Genomic DNA, 263 nt, shown 5'->3' on the forward strand with positions numbered 1-263 from the left:
GGTGTGAACATAAGCTACTGGATGTTCAACACTTATTCCATTAGCCATACAATAAGCATCAAAAGCTTGGGAAGTAAATTCACCAGCATTATCAAGACGAATTGCCTTAATTGGATTTTCTGGAAATTGTGCTTTTAATCGAATAATTTGAGCCAATTATCTCGCAAACGCCAGGTTGCGAGAAGATAATAAGCACACATGTGACCATCTCAAAGATGCGTCTATTAGGACCATAAAATATCTAAAAGATCCACATGGTGGAT

The sequence above is a fragment of the Arachis ipaensis genome, chromosome B10 (genome assembly GCF_000816755.2).
Source record: "Arachis ipaensis cultivar K30076 chromosome B10, Araip1.1, whole genome shotgun sequence".
In the NCBI taxonomy this organism is placed as follows: Eukaryota; Viridiplantae; Streptophyta; class Magnoliopsida; order Fabales; family Fabaceae; genus Arachis; species Arachis ipaensis.